This window comes from Lepisma saccharinum, chromosome 28 (genome assembly GCF_977018435.1).
Source record: "Lepisma saccharinum chromosome 28, izLepSacc3.1, whole genome shotgun sequence".
Taxonomy (NCBI): Eukaryota; Metazoa; Arthropoda; class Insecta; order Zygentoma; family Lepismatidae; genus Lepisma; species Lepisma saccharinum.
The window spans coordinates 24913828-24920321 of record NC_139256.1 but is presented as its reverse complement, the minus strand read 5'-3'; the positions used below and the strand labels follow the sequence as shown (position 1 = coordinate 24920321).

The 6494-nt window shown below is 37.3% G+C and overlaps 1 long non-coding RNA gene across 1 annotated transcript; it reads right to left on the bottom strand.

The window, feature by feature from the left end:
• Positions 1-897: 897 nt before the first annotated feature.
• Positions 898-5888, bottom strand: LOC145981010 (uncharacterized). The gene is made up of 3 exons (XR_014440913.1): positions 5867-5888; positions 5526-5646; positions 898-933 (listed from the first exon to the last, which is right to left on the bottom strand). It is a non-coding gene; the product is annotated as an uncharacterized LOC145981010 (long non-coding RNA).
• Positions 5889-6494: the final 606 nt, after the last annotated feature.

Below are 6494 nucleotides of genomic sequence, written 5' to 3'. Positions count from 1 at the left end.
AATAATGTAAATAATGCAAAGCATGATGGAATCACAATTAAACAAAGTGATAATGGTTAACACTTTCTTAAAATTTAAATGGGAATCATGTGAAATGCATGAAGTTCTCCCATATATTAAAAAAATAATCTAACTCTGTCACTAGAGGTACTGGAAAATTCACGTGCTAGTATAAAATCTCATAAAAGTAATATGTTAGATAGCCAAAGCTGCAGGAATAAACCTCAAAATGCAAATTTTGTGATTTGGCATGCAAAAAGTGTACAAGTCATTTTTGATCAGAGATAACACCGTATACTCTATAAAGCTGGCAAAAATACTAAAACTAAGATCAAATCTACTGAAGATATGGCTTTAAAAAGGTCACAGTAGGTCAACACATTCCATATGTACTAATTATTTCATATATACAAATTGCCTAAGCCAGTGGTTCACAAAGTGTGACTGTGGCACCCTGGGGTTGGCTTACAGGGGTGCCATGAAATGATCAAACATTACTGAAATAAAACTTATCCAAATATGTGCTTATCTAACACTTTTTACACATAAAATGTTTATGAATTTGACATGTGTTTATTTTTAAACTTAATGCGAGCAACCTAACCACATTAACGAAGCATTGAAAGCATTCTATAGGCCTGTATTCTGACTTGGGCACCGTGGAAAAATATTGAAACACTAATGGTGGCATAAAACAAAGTTTGGGAATCTCTGGTTTATGCCTTAAATGTTATTGAAACAGAAGCTCTAAATTCAAAATATAAAAATTTCAACATATTACCAAAATTTATGTCACAAAGTCTTAAGATTATCATACGTGGTATGCGATTACCATGCCGTAACACCATGCTGTTCCATCTTCACAACAGCAAAGGAACTTTAGTGAAGAATTCTTTACATCTTCATTGACCATAGGTATGAGAATATGGACTGCTGAAAAAGTAAATACACTTGTTACACAATATTTGGACTAAATAATTTAAAATTTACATGATAAAAAAAATCAATGATCTATGATTCTGAAGTGAACAATTCTTTAAAACTCAAAGGTAGACAGTACATTAATAACAATTTATTTTGAAACTGACAAAAAAAATATCTGACCATCAAGGTTCAAACAAATTAAGGTAATTACAGAAGGAGCTTTCAGATCACTAAGGGATATGTAGGACATGCTGTCCCAAAATGTAGGACACAACGAATTCTCAATAAATAATACATATTTATATAAAACACGTTAGAAAGTAGTTGAAAAATGACACTTTTCAGTTTTTAAAAAAATATTTCCCAACGAATGTTTAAATGCAAAATTTCAAAACTTGCGATCATACTAATCAATGCACCTCTTACTACATGATTTAAGTGGTACTTCTCAGAGGGGACAATTTTTTTCAAAATTTCAGGTTCAGTCAAACTATATATTGATCTTAGAGTGGACAGTCAAACTCTTTGAAATTATAGGGACCAATACCAAACATTTTACAGGCTTTATGAAAAAATAATTACTCTCGTGATTCTGTTGTGCTGATGGTAATGAAAGTACTCAACATTTGAATTATGACCTGTAATGACAAACAAATATTCAGCAATTACCATAATTTAAAATGGTTCCAGAAGTTTCATCTTGGGTAGTTTTTGGTTCAATAACATGGTGTCTACCAAAATAATACATCCAGAAATAAGATGAAAACTGAAGCTGAATTTAAGAAGAGAATTAGATCTGCTATTTCGTATGAATGCATTCTGAACTGCGTTTGGCAGACAAGCGAGGCTTTGGCATCTGGACACTCAGCCAGTATAATCTTATGTGGGGCTTGTGTTGACTGTCCCTATATGTTTGTGACTATCCATTCATCCATCTTATCTTACCACCATTCATCCTTATCTTCGCGATTAGACAAAGGGACAGAAAAAAGTAAAGTAAAATAAACTAAATCAACCAATCAATAGCAAAAATTCTTGACCACAAGAATAATTTATTGCCATTTTATTGAAGTCTTGACCTACTTGTTGATTTTTTTTACTTTTTCTTGACTTCCATGACTTTCTTGACTGGCAGACACCCTGAATAACTTTATTCTCTATACCCCTGCTTTACAATCAAATTATATTAAATACTAGCCGATTGCCCGGGTATTTATTTATCCCAATCTTCTATCGGACAGGAAAATAATGAATTCTACCTATAGTGTAAAATGAACTTTGAGTTGAACGGCATTGGGATTTTCACTATTCATCTTAGCGGTTCCGAAAACTATGGATTCCCCACTAATATCCGTCGTTTTACATGTCACCCCCTTCCCACCCCTACCCATATGGGTGCCAGGGTGTCTTGGAGTTGAACGGCATTGGGAGCGTCACGATTCATCTTAGCGACCACTAAAACTATTTATTCCACTCTAACACTCTAACATCGGTCTTTTTAGATTATTTTGACATGTCACCGCCCTCCTACCCCCACCCCTAGGGCTGCCAGGGGTGTCTTACCCCTACAGTATTTATTTCGAGATTGCAAGTGATACGTGTTCCAAGTTTGGTTGAAATCGCTCAAGACGTTCGAGAGTTATGCCGGAACAAACACACCGTACATCCATTTTTATATATTAGAAGATTGAATAAGAACGGGCAACACCTAGTTCCATCAGTATAAACCCTAAGGCAAGAAATTCTGCTCAGGCATTGAACAGTGACGTTATCAGAAAGTGGTCCCAAAACTTTGTTCATTAATTGCTTTAGTTTTTTTATTTGTTTAATAGCAGGACAAACTTTATTCTTTTTGTGCAATGACTGAATAAAAATAAATTTCACAATTGAATTTGGAAGCGCAGTCCATAGACTTGTAACTTGCATGATTTCTTTTCTATTACGTATTTTCCTAATTAATATTATATGACACTCAAAATGTACGACATTTATGATATTTTTCAAATTCCTCCCGACGCCGGACGTAAGGCTAAAATGTAGGACATGTCCGGAAAAAAAAACTGAACATCTGGTAACCGTAAGCTTTCCAGATTCCACCAGTGAACGGTCTGGTGCGTCGCTGATGCATGCTTTGGCATTTCATATTTTACAAGTATGCACCAAAGCTTTCACCAAGTTAAACCATGGCATCATCATTTTACACCCAACTCCAGAGCTGTTGCGCCTGGTGAATCAAAATGGTATCGTCTGCACTGAAACTGTTAGGATTCATTATACTCGTTCTGTACATAATAGTATTGGGTTGGTGCGAATGAAATGTCCGCTTTGACGTCTGGTGGGAAACTCACCTCAACAACACAACACAGGGTTTGACTGAGGTCACGGGTCTAACGTCATGAACTCTGTATACGTCCAGCAAACAGGCTTTAGCACCCAGATAGTCAGGAGGCAGTGTGTTGCTGAACAGGGTCGTCTGAAAGTGCACCATGGAGAAGACACAATTGAGAGTGATTTGTCTTTACGGATTCAAACTGGGACATTCTGCTCAGCAAGTCGTCAAAAACACTAACAGTGCATTTGGACCAGTAATGGTAAATGAACGCACCATTCGCCGCTGGTTTGTCAAATTTCGTTCCAGTGACACAGCATTGCAAAATGAACCCCGTGGCCATCGACCAACATCATGTTCGGATAAGCTCGTCAGGAACGCCGTGGAAGCAGACCCTCGGAAAAGTGTTCGTGCCATTGCAGACGAGTTAGGCATACATCATACCACTGTCATTCGGCGGCTCCATGCAATCGGTAAAGTGAAAAAAGTTGGACTCATGGGTACCACATGATTGGACACCAGCCAACAAGGCTCGCCGTCTGGAGGTGTGCAGTTCTCCGAGTGTAAGGAATAGCCGGGATGGTTTCCTGCATCAGATTGTCACTTCAAATAAAAAATGGATCTGTTATGACAATCGTAAACGATCAGGACAATGGTTGGATCGTGATCAACGCCCAGGGTTGTTTCCAAAACCACCTCTCCACCCACGGAAGGTGTTGTTGCTGGTATGGTGGTCTATGGTGGGTGTGATCCATCATGTCTTTCTCAGGCGAGGTGAAACCATCAATGCAGATCGTTACAGTGCTGAACTCCATGAAATGCACCGCAAACCTCTCCGCAAGCATCCAACAATGGTCCACAGACACGGTGTCCTCGTGTTGCACGACAATGCTCGCCCACATGTCGCGCAAAGGACCGTGTAGGCTCTCCATGAGTTGCAATATGAAACCCTTCCTCATCCAGCATATTCTCCCGCCCTCTCTTCCACTGACTACCATCTCTTCCGGCATCTCGATCACTTCCTGACAGGGAAGACCTTCGCTGATGATCGAGTGGTGCAACATGCCGTTGAGGAGTTCTATGTGTCACAGACTCCAGACTTCTTTCGCCATGGAATCCAATTGTTGGCTGAGCGATGACAAAAGTGTGTGGCTGCAGACGGTGACTATTTTTTTGGCCTTTGGCAATGACTCACCTGGGCCGGACATTTCATTCGCACCAACCCAATATATAATGTCACGGAGAGCAAATAAAGTATGCATGCATAAACTGTCAGCATTCTTAATACTGCTGCTCCTTCACTGGCATGCAAAGTGAAATAAAGTATGCTGATGCATCCACCTTCTGCTGCAATATGCAGGAAAGCACCCATTCGCAATATTTGATATATTTACAAAAGAATATCACAAATTCGTAGTGCACATGCAAAATAAGATGTCTATAAGTGAAAATATATAATATTCATAAAATATGTGATTTAGTCACCATCAGTGACTTTTTCCTAAAAAGGCAAATATGTGTGCGCATTCCAAATCTAGCTTTCATTTGTTTCAGTATGAAGCTTTCCGGATTTCAAAGAATTTGACATTTTTGGTGCACCAGTCTACACACTGGTGAATTCTGGAAAGCACCGAGAGCATGAACCTAAATATGTCAGGATAAAATTGTTAACCAAGAAACACAAAACAGAATGTTTGAATATTACACAACAGTGTAAATGCTTGGCTGTAAGTTCTTAAATTCAGTCTGATATACAAATTTGAAAAATCTTGTTATTTGCATGATCCAGAGAAAAAAAATCAATTCGTTTACATATAAATTAGTAGAATTTGTTGTGGATTACTTGAACTATTGAAATTGCACCCAAGAAAGCAATAGTGGAGACCACGTCTTCATATTAGAAGAAAATACTTGTGTAATTTAGCTAACTGAAAGCAATGCAATTTATCACTTCATAACCTGAATTTTTGTTATGGAACAAAATGGCAGTTTGAAACATTTATTTGTGGGTAAGATTTCCTTTAGCAGGATTGACAATTTTTTTTCTGACATAAAAATACTAATTACAATTAATGGGACCTGAAAGTCTCGACAGGTCCCTAACGTTTTGTGTATAAACAGAGAAATCATGTATATCATACAGTGCTTAGTTATGAAATATATACTCCCTTGAAGTTCTGTTCACTATAACCAGTAAAGCTGAGAAGCAAATCTAAATACACAAAGAACTTGTCGGGATAACAGATGGCAACTCAATAGTCAGAACACTTACACTGGAAGATATGTTGATGAGCACGAGAAGGTGTTCCGTTGTCAGGAGATACGATGGTCAACCAATGACATCCAGTGGGTGTGAAATTCTTGGGTAGTTACTATAACCACAGCTCCATTACCTACATGATAAGGCTACAATCAGTAATTGTAAGTTACTTCTGCATCATACTTTTTATAAATATAAGATTACATTTCCTACAAGAATAAATACAAAGTTCCCACCAATGTTTATATCAGGGAGTAACCATTGTTGCAAAACTTGCAAAATTCACTAGACATTCAGAACTTTTAATAAACATATTGATATACTTTTATAATCACAAAGCTAAGAAAACTTACGGTGGGAGAGATGTTGAACTCCAGGATCTCGCAAGATGCCAGTCAGGAAGAAATTTATCTTCAATCACTGCTATCAAGGGTCAATGCTCCATTATTCTACAAAGTTAAATTAAGATTAGTACAAGCATATATAACTTTTATTTTTATGCTACTCATCGCAACAATAAAGCGTAAATGAGAATTAGGACAAATGTTAATATCAATTACATGACCAAGAACTGAAACCAGGCTCACTGGTGGTGTCCTTCTGCAAGTTTCAACTTTAAATCTCTTCCAGTATCCTAAATAGTTTCTATATCTTTAATGGTAACCACATGGGTTATTAAATGATAAAGCAAGCAACTTCACCGAAAACTTACAAAATACTATGATCACTAACACATTAAAGTAATAGACAATTGCCATGACCACCATACCTAACATTTGGCATTTCTAGGCCCAAGCCACCAAAAGCCTTCCATGAGAAACTCCAGAAAAGTTGTAGATGTAATTTGAACTTCAATCCACTGACATTTTTAGCAACTGAAGATATCCGCACAAGTTCAATTTTGAACACAGAGATAATATTGTACACCCTATAAAACTAATGGAAAAAAAGGTTAGGCAGTCAAATAGTAAAGCTCTACTG